Genomic DNA, 12,391 nt, shown 5'->3' with positions numbered 1-12,391 from the left:
TTCAAAGTTTAAAAAACTAAGGTAAAATCTTGAACCCAAGTCCATATTTGCTTTATATCGTTGTTGAATCTGTGATTTGTGGAATGGGTTGTCCGATTTTGTGGGAAATTTTTTATGGGTTTGAACCAGTGGCTCGATAGGTTCGATTATGGTTCGATAGTAGGCTCGATAAGGTAGTTTGAACAGTTCGATGATGGATCGATTATGGCTCGATATGAGCTCGACATGAGCTCGATAGGAGCTCGATAAGAGCTCGGTAGGATATGTTGTATTATATTACAAGAGCTCGATAGGTTCGATAATGGTTCGATATGAGACTAGACTGTAGCTCGATGGTTATTTATCTAGACAGACAGATTTTTCATAGCTCGATAGGTTCGATAATGGTTCGATATGAGACTAGACTGTAGCTCGATGGTTATTTATCTAGACAGACAGATTTTTCTTAGCTCGATAGGCTCGATGCTGGCTCGATAGGCTCGATAAATTTAGGTTGTTGATATTTCTCGATGGAACTCGATAGTTTTTCGATAGTGCTCGATAAGGTATGTTTCAGCTCGATGATAGCTCGATAGAGATCGATATAGCTCGATGACAACTTATTTCAGTGTTTTTTTGAAATTTTTTTATTCTGTTTTCTTACAAAAAAAATTTCATGTGTTGTTACAGATGCCTAAGTTGCTTGTTCCGTTCAGTGATCACTTTCCTGGTCGAGTGACATATCGGGGTAGTAGTACTTTAAATCACATCAAGACCAGGTTTTTGGAGCTCAGGCTGCTTGAAAGGGCTAAGGAATCCCCTTTTAAGCAATTCTTTTTGGCTTCGGAGTTTAATTTCTCCGGAGTCTTGGTGCATCAACTGTTGCTGAGGAAAATCGCCAGCAACAACGAAGATGAGGTGCATTTTTTCTTGGGGTCGAAGTCTTGTAGATTCGGCATGGGAGAGTTTGCCCTGGTGACGGGGTTGGATTTCAGTGCCTTCCCGTCACCAGAAGAGTTGGAAGGGCGTAATCTCAGCGATCGGTTGATAAAGGAGTATTTCAACGATGCTGAGAAAGTAAAGCTGTCACAGGTGGACCATGCTTTCAAGACTTGTACGGTTGTGGAAGATGTGTACAAGCTTGGTCTATGTCTGTTTGTTGAGGGGGTTCTGAATGCCATTGAGGGAAAAATGCACATTTGGCGAGATATTCTAAAAATTGTTGAGAATGTAGAGTACTTCTTCAGCTATCCATGGGGGAAGTACTCTTATAGGAGGCTATTGCATTCTTGTAAGAAGGACATGGTGAAGCAAAAGGCCAACTATGATGCCAAGAAGGATGCCAAGGTGCAGCAAGAGTCCAAATACAGTATGTATGGTTATGCCCCCGCCTTACAGTACTGGGCATATGAGGCTATCCAACAGCTTGCGGTGGAGCTTGTTGTGAGCTCGGGAAACATGTTCCCGAGGATGCTTAGCTGGTCGCATCGGAAGAACAAGGATTTCACCAAGTCCGTCATCGCACCGATATTATTGAAGAAGAATGTAAGTTATGTTGTTTTTTTTTTATCTATATGCTTATCTTTTATCATTATTTGAGTTAACCAAATGTTTTATGTTGTTTGCAGTTAATTGTTCTTCCGATGTTGAAGCCTCGGCCAGCAGAAAAAGACTATTACTTGTCTTTGACTGAGGGAGATCTTCCCCTTTATCCTGGGCTTGGCCAGGATCCCTCGGAGACTGATGAGGAGGAGGATGCGACTTTTGAGAAAATGGCAGAGAAAGTTTCTCAGGCTGCCGAGGCAGCCAAGATATTTGTTGATGCTGCCCCGGGGGAGGAGGTTGCAGGTCCCACCCCTCCTATTCCCCCAGCCTCAGCCCCAGCCTCAACCTGTGCCCCAACATCAGCCCCAGCCTCAGCCCCAGCATCAACCTGTGCCCCAACATCAGCCCCAGCCTCAGTGTCAGCCCCAACACCAACCCCACCACCAGCCTCAGCCTCAGCCCCTGAGCTGGCCGACTTGATTGAGCGGTTGGACAGAGTCGAGGGTCGACAGGAGACCCTCTTGAAGAACCAGTCAGTGATCTTGGACGTACTCAGTCAGATCCTGACATTTGTTAAGGAGAAACCGAGGGGGTCCAATGAAGATTCAGAGTCAGAGTCATTGGATCTTCCGCTAGACTATGTTGATGATCCAACGACGCCCCCTACCATCATTGTGACACCAGATGCTGAGACTCCGGGAGTCGTTATTGTCAACCCTGAGGATGTTGCTGGGGTTCAGTTTCAGAGGGCTAGACGCCAAAGACGCAAGCCAGATTGGTTTGAGGACTATACGGATCCCACGAGGAAAAGACCTCGCACTGCTGCAGCTGCACCAGCAGACGAGGCTACACAAGAGGCTACACATGTGCTGGACCCTCTCAAGAAGCCAGATCCCAAACAGTATAGGACAATGTGCAAGTGGCTTCTTGGAGACATGCCCAACAAGACCCCGCGGGATGTAAAGACTGGGAGTCACAGTCCAGCATGGTTTCTGACGTTGAAGACACCCCAGTCGTGGCTCAATGATGGGGTAAGCAATTTATACCTAATTATGGACTGTTTTCAATTTTACATGTTTTATTTTTACTGACTCGATGTGAGCTCGATAGGAGTTCGATAGTAGTTCGACATGGATGTTAAAATAGGGGTTGTTCTTTACTATTTCAGAGTGGCTCGATGTGAGCTTGATGGAGCTCGATAGGTAGTTCGATAGGGATGTTAAAATAGATTGTTTTTTTACTGTTTTAGAGTGGCTCGATGTGAGCTCGATATTAGTTCGATAGGGATGTTAAAAGCTCGATGTGAGTTCGATATGAGTTCGATAGTGAAAATTCCCTTAACAAAAGTGGCTCGATGTGAGCTCGATGGAGCTCGATAGGGAGTTCGATAGGGATGTTAAAATAGGTTGTCTTTACTATTTCATGATGGCTTGATGTGAGCTCGATAGGTAGTTCGATAGGGATGTTAAAGTAGGTTATTTTTACTGTTTCATACTGGCTCGATGTGAGCTCGATAGGAGTTCGATAGTAGTTCGACATGGATGTTAAAATAGGGGTTGTTCTTTACTGTTTCAGAGTGGCTCGTTGTGAGCTCGATGGAGCTCGATAGGTAGTTCGATAGGGATGTTAAAATAGATTGTTTTTTTTTACTGTTTTAGAGTGGCTCGATGTGAGCTCGATATTAGTTCGATAGGGATGTTAAAAGCTCGATGTGAGTTCGATATGAGTTCGATAGTGAAAATTCCCTTAACAAAGTGGCTCGATGTGAGCTCGATGGAGCTCGATAGGGAGTTCGATAGGGATGTTAAAATAGGTTGTCTTTACTATTTCATGATGGCTCGATAGGTAGTTCGATAGGGATGTTAAAGTAGGTTATTTTTACTGTTTCAGACTGGCTCGATGTGAGCTCGATAGTAGTTCGATGGTAGTTCGATAGGGATGTTAAAGTAGTTTGTTTTTTTACTGTTTCATACTGGCTCGATGTGAGCTCGATATGAGCTCGATATGAGCTTGATGTGAGCTCGATGGAGCTCGACATCAGCATTTTATGATGGTTTTTGCTAATTTTTTTATCGTACTCTCTTTTGCAGCATATTGATGCGGCAGAACACATGCTTCGTATGCGTCGCAAGTATTTTCCCAATATATATCGACAGAATGCAGTTGTGATGAACAGTTATTTCTCACAAGTGATACCTGCCCGATATGATCAGTTCAAGAAAACAGCCGACAAAACAAAGTATTATTGGGATGCTGACATTATGTCCATGTTGACCGGCATCGAGCAGCAGTTTCTGGCATCTTGGGGAGGAGTTGAGGATGTATATTGGTGCCAGAACTATGGACAACAACATTGGTTTGTCATTGAGGCTTCCATTTCTAGTTGGACTCTGACTGTTTACGATTCAGACAACTCGGTGATTAGTGACGCAAAGCTTGAGGATATTATGAGTCCATGGTGCTTTATGCTACCTTCTCTGTTAATGCAGAGTAAACTGTTTACTGATAGCTTGATGTTGAAGATTCCATCAGCAGGAAATAGGCCGCATCAGTTCACATTGCGTCGCAAACAGAAACACGAGCTCCCTCAGTCAAAGAGAAGGTAACAAACATCATCTTCATACTAATTTTGTTTCTAACTAAATTTATAGTAATGTGCACTTAATATATATATATTTTTTTTTACAGTGGGGATTGTGGTGTGTATGCTATCAAGTATATTGAGCATCTAATGGTCGGTCTTCCATTGGAAGCTATCTGCGATGAAAATATGGAGGTGTTCAGGAACAAGTGGACCACAGACTTGTGGTATCAAAATTTGTTACCTTGATGATTGTATATATACAGGGTCTTTACATGTACAGTTTGTTGTTCACATTTTTTTATAATTTTCATGGGCTGTTATCGAGCTAATATCAAGCTATATCGAACTGTTATTGAATTATCAAAATTTGTTACCTTCATAAAAAGAGTTTATTAATACAACAAGTTCAAATGGGAAAAAAGAGTTTAAAGCCTAGCTTTGCCATAAACATAACTTTTCAGAAAAATCAAATAAAAAGAGTTTATTAATACAACAAGTTCAAATGGGAAAAAAAAGTTTAAAGCCTAGCTTTGCATGTAGCCCTGTTGTGGCCAAGACCACCACACATGCTACACTTGCGATGACTGGGAATGATTTCTCCATTCGATGGAGTGCGGTTTGTCTTCCTTCTTCCCACCTTATTCTTCTTCGGTCGACCAACTGGTTGTTTTTCAACGGGAACCCCAACTTGCATTTTCTCTATGTTCTCGGGAACTTCCCAATCATCCTCATTCCCAGTTGGGTAAATTGTTTCTTTGTAAGACTCCCTCCACATCTCAGTAGTGTAATATGGTGAACACAGTGAGTAAATGTTGACATTGCGCAACATGGCCGCAGCCACACCATGAACACAAGGGTAACCCATTACATTGTATCGATTCCCAGGAAAGTATACACGAGTCCACTTATCGAAGCCAATACCCTCGAGATATTGAGCTATGGCAGGATCCATTTGCTTTATATTATTGAAGAACCTGTGAAATTTTGACTTCCGAAATGCATATGCCGCATTATACATCTCCTTGTGACAGTGATCGGTCTTGAACTTAGCGATTACATTCATACTTATGTGATGGTAGCATGCGCCGTGGTAGGCATCAGGGAAGACCAACTCAAGAGCATGAATAATGCTAGCATGCCTGTCTGAAACAAAAGACAGATTATCAACAACTCCAATGGCTTCCTTCAATTTCATCATGAAATACTTCCAAGAAGCATGATTCTCACTGTCAACAATCGCGAATGCAATTGGATAAATGTGGTTATTCGCATCCAATGCGACAGCACACAACATGTGGCCACCGTACCTTGACTTTAAGAAAGTGCCGTCCACACATATAACAGGACGACATGATGTAAATCCCCTTCTACAAACTCCGAGTGAGAAGAAACAGTAAAGAAAGCGACCGTCATCTGTGACAAAATCAGTAATTGTACCTGGATTCTTTTGCTGCAGCATGTACAGGTAAGAAGGTAACTTGGAGTACGATTCTTCAGGTGTCCCCCTAACATAACCGAGTGCCTTCTCTCTGCATCTCCAAGCCTTAATATAACTCATATCGATCCCAAAATTATTCTTCATATCCTCCTTTATGCTGTTTGGTGGATAGCTAGTGCCATCAGTAGCATATTTGTTCTTGATAAGGTGCCCAATGACAGAAGGTGCTGCTTGACGGTGGTCTTTTTGTCGCAATTCTAGTGAGCAAGTATGTACACTATTATAAACAGTGATCTCAAACATCTCTGATCGCGCTACTTTTTTCCCTCTTATTCTCCAACCACAATCAGGATCCTTGCAGGTGATATACAACACATCAGTACCAGACTTCTTAACCATAAACTCAAAATTATTCTTCATTGCAAAGAGAGCCGCTTTGGTTTTCAATTCCATCTTGTTCTCAAATGTCTTCCCAAGATGTAATTCCCCCAACGCTATACCGGATGAGGGTGATTCAGAACGACTACAAGCTATGATATCTTCTTTTGTAAACATGGGAGCACTCCATTTTCTGTGATCTTCTGTTGAACATATTGAAATGTTCCCTGTATAGTTATATTCTGTTCCACCATGACGACTAGAGCTGGTGCCAGGTGTTCGGCGTCCTTGACTTGGTGGGTTCGTCCGTGCAATATGACGTATTGGTTGTTCTTGTGCTTCTTCTACTTGCAAATGTTCAGCTAATAGATCATCATCCACCGAATTGTCTCCTAATTCCTCATTGTGTTCGGCTACCGGATCGTCATTCACATAGGGGTTGTACTCATACTGGTTGTCCCTCAGGTCACCAATAGGAAATCCTAAAGTACTGGCTGCTCCCTCAAGTCCGGGAGTGGAATATGGGTCTGCAATGACAATCTTTTTAACAGGAGTGACACACAAGGCCAACCTTTCTTTAGATGTTACTCCTATGAATGCACGGACACCAAGATCACTTTCAACATGAACGGGTGTAAACGGTTGGTCGCCGCAAGTGTAAGGAACCTCCAATTTCAACTCATACATCTGTTTATCAACTTTAAGTTCCTTGTGCAATATGTCAAGAAGTTGCAAGTACGTTACAGTATCCTCCATCGGTATCACCGTGCATTGAGGGTCCTTGAAAATCCACTTATTCCCTTGTAATTCCCAAACACCATTGTAGGATACAAAAACGTAGACAATAGAGCCTGTGTTGGAAAAAAAAAACATTAACATTGTCAGGAAAACTGTCATTTTTCCAGAAATGCAATAAAAAATAACATTATCGAGCTATTATCGAGTTGGAATCGAGCTACCATTTCTCAAAACAGAATACAAACCTAACCAAACCCTCCATCGAACCCCTATCGAGCTATTATCGAGCTACCATTTCTCAAAACAGAACATAAACCTAACCAAACCCTCCATCGAACCCATATCGAGCTATTATCGAGTTAGCATCGAGCTATCATTTCTCAAAACCGACTATAAAACACAACCAAACCCTCAATCGAACCCTATCGAGCTCATATCGAGCTACTATCGAGCTCACATATTATAGATCCATTCGACCCCTTCTCGAACCCTTATCGAGTTTCCATCGAGCACTAAACCGAACCTATCGAGCTATTATCGAGCTAACATCGAGCTACATCGAGCTCTTACAAAGACCTTCTTCTACATACCATCGAACCGTTATCGAACCGTTATCGAGCTTCTATCGAGCAAAAAAATTGCAGAAAACCCAGAAAAACACAGATCGCGGAATCTCTCAAAAAATCCCGAAAAATACACCAATATAGGCTCAGATCTGTTCAAAATAGCCAAAAAAAATGTAAACAAATAATACCCAACACAAAATGTAAAATCTCATTACCCATGGTTTTTCTCCTCCAAAAACTCTCAAAATAGATGTTGCCTTTGATATTAACGAATTCACAGAAACAATGGAGATAACTAACAATGATTTTGACAAGAAAATTATACAAAACTGTAGGTTTTATGGAGATTTCGTGAGAATTAGAGAGAGAGAGGGAGGAGAGTGGAAGAGAAGGTTTTGTGAATTTTTGATATAATAGGAGGGGTATTTTGGGTATGGGAGGAAAGTTTAGCATTAATTTGAAAATATTATTAATGTTGGGATTTTTTGATAATATTAAGTATTATTAGAGATAAAAAGTGAAATTGCTTTGATGTATTGTGCGAGTCTTTGCTCATCATTGATTGGAATATATCATTTAAATTATCTCTTTTCTTAGTCGACCAATATAGAATAAGGGTTTAGTTTGGACAAATCCAAACCCTCCATGAAAGCCACCGGTTATACACCAGAGAACACCATTTTCGATCGCCAAAACTAAGGGACTGGGAAATCAAAGCCATACACCCATTAGGAAGAATACTCTATAGCCAAACCCAAACCCTCCATCAAAGCCACCGTTATAGTTGGATTCCCTGTTTTTGCTTTTTTTTTTTTTAACGGGGTTTTCCTTATAGATATGAATCATGAAATTGTAGAAAAAGGAATTAAAAATCGAGTGGAAAGAAGACATTTTCTCCTTAATCAATTTTAGTTTCTCTCATAAATTGCTAGCTTTTATTCGACTGAAAAAATTGAACCTTGTTATATGACTAAGAGTTACTTTATTGTTTCACATATTCTTGTTTCAAAGCTTCTTCGTCAATTTCTTACTTAATTGTGGCACCATTTATATAGCTTAGAGCACTCTTAATAGAGGAAAGAGGTTGTAAAATATCTAATTTTTTATAATATAGAGAAAAAATTATTAAATTGTTTTTCAATAGGAGATGTAAAGTTATATTTATTTTATCTAAATAAATAATATTTTCCTATATGTAATGAAACACTATTTATCAAACTATAAATATTTTAGTATTTTTTATAAAATTTTGTATATATATAAGTGTGATATTATTATATTTAATTATTTTATTTCTTAAAATGAATAAAATATTTTTAAAAAATATAATATTTAAATGATGTAGAGAAAAAATAGAGAAGCTAATGTATGGTATAATGTACAAGTTTGAAGTAAATTATAAAAAAAAAAAGTATTTTTGTGATGTATTTTGTAATACACTTTCTCTATAATATTTAGCTAAAACTCACAAAAACTTATTCTATTAGCTCTTTTATACATATATTTATAATAGCTATGCATAAACTCAAATTAATTCATATCTACATCTACATAATATTTACATATCCTTTAAATAATATTTTAATATTATTATTTTTCTTTATAAGCTTTCTCTCTCTCATTTAGTATATATATATTTATTTATTTTTCTTTTTCAATTATTTTATTTTACTTCAATTAATAAAATATGTTTAAAGATATAATATTTAAATGATGTAGAGAAATATATAAAGAAGCTGATATATAATATAATGTAAAACTTAGAGGTAAAATAGAAAAATATTTTAAAAAATAAAGTAGAACATTCGTGGGAAGTACACTCACATATCAAAGTTTGTGAATCTGCAATTTTACAGAACATTCGAAACCATCATAAACTCTATACCATCATAAACTCTATGACTTTAAACTATGGATATATATGACTTATGAATTATGTCATTATTACTCAGTTAGCTCTCTGTAATTAGTTTTTATGAACACCCAATATTAGCTTTTATAAGTAATCTGCAACTCCATTCATTTCATTTATATTAAATGTATGTATATAGCTAAGCTTTCGATATCAAAATCAGCGAAACGCTTAGCGGGAGACAATGAGTAGTAATAATTTTAATCTATTCCAATTGCTATAGCTTTTTTCTTATCCTTGCTCTGGATTATGGCTTTAATACATGCCCCTTTCGTTCTTCAAAATCACATACTCAAACTCACAAACTCTCTCTTCATCATAGAGATTACATCTCGTGGCGTTTGATCGAAAGAGGCTATTTCTCAGAATTTTTTTTTAGAGTTCTGTAGTTTCCATTATCTGAGTTTTTTATCAGCATGAGAAAAATCCGGGTTTCAATTTCTCAAAAGTGGCACGTGATCCAAATGGAAAAGTAGACAAAAAAAGAACAAAATAAAAGAAGAAGAAAGCTAAAATATACAATACATCTTGGCCTATTATGACAATCACCACCATGGGACCATATAGTACGCCCCACCACAGAATTTTTCTATATATAATTCTAATAGGTGGGGGTATCCGCGTCCCTACGGTTTTTTTTTTTTTTTTCTAATTTTTTAACTTATTAATTGGAACCCTAACCCACCTGATTATAACAGCTGTGCGACAGACATATGGGCACGTGTTGGGTTGTCTAATTTTCTACAACTGTGAACCATTTTGTTTGGAATTTTGGTCTTATAAAATATAAATCACCACCTTCTATAACCAAAAATAACCCCTGACGATCCTTGTCACTAATATACATAAGGAAGGGCTCATCAATTATACCCTTGACAATTATTGCCCATAAATCATCACTTTACTGTTACAAAAACTATACTAACTAGCAGATATAAAGTAATAATTTCAGTATGTATACAGATGGAGTAATAAAAGTCATTAATTGACATTACTTGTCAATTATTACTCACTTTTGAGTATGATTCTGCGCTAATACAAGTACATGTACTTCGACCAAATTATTAATCGATCAACCTTGATTTTATTTAATCAAAATTATGGCTGCAATATTGACATATTCATTTAAAGTATTGTTGAATATGATAAAATTGAGTTGGTATTATAATAAGTATTAAATGGGCATAATGTTAGAAAAAATCATTAATGAATAGTAATTTTTTGTTGTCCCACATTGTTTATGAATGAAAAATCTCCATAGTTAGTGTTGACGCCGTTTTTCGTCAACAGTGAAAGGAGAGCACATAAACAATAACTGATAATGACCAATTAAAATACAGCAACACAAACACACAATTTTTACGTAGTTCAGCAGTTAAATCTGCCTAGTCCACGAGTCTCTATTATTAAACTCAGGATTATCTCTGAAAATTCTTAAGCATGAATTCTTCAGAGTTTTCTCTCAAGGTTCAGAATTTCGGTCCATTACAATGGTGCATGACCTCTCTATTTATAGAGAAGGCTGCAGAATACTATCCCACATATTTTGGGTAGTTACTCTTTTTATGTAAATAAAATAAATGGCTTTAAATGCCTATAATCAAATATAAAAGGAAACGTCCCCTGAAGACCGGGGGACGTATAACTGACCAAATAATATCCCACGATTCTAGGGGATTTACAGTAATAAATGAGGATTACATCTCGTATGGACAACACTTATAGATATTCAAGGTTTTTATCATATATCTCCAAGGCCTTAGCTTCCCAGGTTTCTCGTCAGCTTTCGAGCTAGAGACATCTCCCGAGGTCACATGACTTTCGAGATCGTATGTGCGTCGAGCTCGGGACCCCTGATCCGAGGTCATCCCTGAGGATGGATGCGTCTCCGGAGCTACCTTTCGAGATCATGAACACTTCGAGGTCACCATATTCGAGGTCGTATCGAGCCTTGACGGCTCGATATTCAATCCTGGAGCATACTTTAAACCTTATGAGTCCACTTGCTGCGAATCCAACTTTCGAGGTCATATTTAACATAGCTCGAAATCTGGGTATAACATCTTGCCCCCTCAAAAGTATTTGTTCGAATCCTAAGAGAAGGAAACTTTTGAACTACTTTCTTTGAGAACTGTACAGTCATACACTTTTGAAAATGAACACGCGTCAGCTGGGTATTGCTCATTTTTGGTACTTGAGTACCTTGGAAACATGCCCACGATCATCCGTCTGCCACCTTTTCGGCGCCATCTTGTCATTGACCCCTGACCGTTGGATTTTACAAGGATTTCGTTCAACGTCCTAGATTAATTCCCTTTTTTCATCTATATATTTGAGACCTCATTCATCATCTTCTTTTTTATTTTCGTTCACCAGGAGCAAGAAAAAAGGAAAAACAGAACCAGAGACCTTCCTATAAAGCTTCTATCCCGTGCATGTTTTCTCAGCCAAAGAAACAAAGAAACCCTGGTTTGTTCGAGTCCGTGAGTTCTTATTTGCAACCTCTCCTTCAATCAACGATTTCTCTGCAAACGCCATTATTGTGTAAGTATGCAATCTTTGTTTTCCATTTTGTTAGTTTTTGTTCATGCTGTTCTTGCTGTGTCTGTGTATGTATTAGTTTACATCCTTAGCATAATATGATAGGAGGATTCTATCCGATAGGCTCTTGCCTTTTTTTTTTAGACTCCCAACACAGAATTTACATCACTGGTTCATATCCAGTTTTGATGTTTGAGCAAGATTCTTGTTTTCTGGGTTTTAAAATTTTAAGAGACGTTTCTTGTACACCAAGATTTCGGGTAAAAAACATTGGCCTTGATAAATGCACGAAACCCAAGGCTGCCTTTTCTGGTTAACCGCCACTCTTTTTTCCCTTGATTTTTGGGATTTTCACACAAAAAAAATATCCACTCTCCTTCCTTTCTCGTGGAACGCACGTCCCGACTCTTTAATAAGGGCCTTAATATATAGCTTGTTTTGTTCCTAAACCCTGAGCTCGTAACTTCGAGCTCGCAACTCTTGCATGCATGGCCCTCACCATTTTTTCTTTCTCGCTAGATGTCACAGAATCTGGAAAGACGGTGGGGGTCGTTGCTGGAAATCCCTTACGAGCCAAAATCTCCGAGCCCAGAATCGCTGTTCGCCCGGAATCAACGTCGAATAAGAGAATACGAGCTTGCGCGCGAGCAGGAGGACATTCGAGCTCATTACCGCCGCCAGATAGACGAGGTCATAGAGGGGAAGAGGAG

This window comes from Humulus lupulus, chromosome 2 (genome assembly GCF_963169125.1).
Source record: "Humulus lupulus chromosome 2, drHumLupu1.1, whole genome shotgun sequence".
Classification (NCBI taxonomy): Eukaryota; Viridiplantae; Streptophyta; class Magnoliopsida; order Rosales; family Cannabaceae; genus Humulus; species Humulus lupulus.
This window is presented reverse-complemented; position numbering follows the sequence as displayed.